The following is a 1,728-nucleotide window of genomic DNA, read 5'->3' as shown; positions in this document are numbered from 1 at the left end:
AGGAGTCGATCTACTTGTCTTGGAAGTGATGCCTATATACATGATCATACCTAGATATTCTCATAACTATGCTCAATTCTGTCAATTGCTCAACAGTAATTTGTTTACCCACCGTGAATACTTATGCTTTTGAGAGAAGCCACTAGTGAAACCTATGGCCCCTGGGTCTATCTTCCATCATATTAATCTTCCAATACTTAGTTATTTCCTTTGCCTTTTATTTTACTTTGCATCTTTATCATAAAAATACCAAAAATATTATCGTATCATATCTATCAGATCTCACTCTTGTAAGTGACCGTGTAGGGATTGACAACCCCTTATCGCGTTGGTTGCGAGGATTTATTTGTTTGTGTAGGTGTGAGGGACTCGTGCGTGGCCTCCTACTGGATTGATACCTTAGTTCTCAAAAACTGAGGGAAATACTTACGCTACTTTGCTGCATCACCCTTTCCTCTTCAAGGGAGAACCAACGCAAGTGCTCAAGATGTAGCAAGAAGGATTTCTGGCGCCGTTGCCGGGGAGGTTCGCGCAAAAGTCAACACACCAAGTACCCATCACAAACTCTTATCTCCCACATTACATTATTTTCCATTTTCCTCTCGTTTTCCTCTCCCCCACTTCACCCTTGCCGTTTTATTCGCCCTCTCTCTCTCTCTCCGTCCTCCCTCTCTTTCTCTATTTGCCCCCTTTTGCCCATTTCTTGTTCGCTTGTGTGCTGGATTGCTTGCTTGTCACGATGGCTTTACCTAGATTTGGTGATCTTCACCTTAGAAGGTTTGAAGAGATCGAAAGCAACGTCAGGAGTTTTATGGTTTTACAATTTGAGCATAATAGTTTCTTTAGAAATGAGCTTAAAGAACAAAAATGTTTTATGGGTGATATGAATAAAGAGCTCGATGATATGTCTAAAGAATTTGATGTTTTGAAATCTCAGATTGCTTATCTTGAGAAGTTAAGAGCTGTAGTTTCGGATAAGCAAGCCACCTTAGTTAATAAGATGGCCGCTTAGCCGGAAAATTTTCTGTAAGATAAATATGAAGATCTAAAAGTTATTGATGTGTCCCCTATTAAATCTTTGTTTTGCAATATGAATCTTGATAATGATGGGACTAAATATGATCCACCTTTACCTAGACGGCGTTCCAAGAATTCGGAGTCTTTAGATCTTGATGCTAAAATTGTTAAAAGTGGGATTGAAGAACTCAAAACTTTGAACATTAATGAACCCACTATTTTGGATTTCAAGGAATTTAATTATGATAATTGTTCTTTGATAGATTGTATTTCCTTGTTGCAATCCGTGCTAAATTCTCCTCATGCTTATAGTCAAAATAAAGCTTTTACTAAACATATCGTTGATGCTTTGATGCAATCTTATGAAGAAAAACTTGAGTTGGAAGTTTCTATCCCTAGAAAACTTTATGATGAGTGGGAACCTACTATTAGAATTAAAATTAAAGATCATGAATGCTATGCTTTGTGTGATTTGGGTGCTAGTGTTTCCACGATTCCAAAGACTTTGTGTGATTTGTTAGGTTTCCGTGATTTTGATGATTGCTCTTTAAACTTGCACCTTGCGGATTCCACCATTAAGAAACCTATGGAAAGAATTGATGATGTTCTTATTGTCGCAAATAGGAACTATGTGCCCGTAGATTTTATTGTTCTTGATATCGATTGCAATCCTTCATGTCCTATTATTCTTGGTAGACCTTTCCTTAGAAC

The sequence above is a fragment of the Triticum urartu genome, chromosome 3A, assembly GCF_056163025.1.
Source record: "Triticum urartu cultivar PI428250 chromosome 3A, HENAU_Tu73, whole genome shotgun sequence".
NCBI classification, from domain to species: domain Eukaryota; kingdom Viridiplantae; phylum Streptophyta; class Magnoliopsida; order Poales; family Poaceae; genus Triticum; species Triticum urartu.
This window is presented reverse-complemented; position numbering follows the sequence as displayed.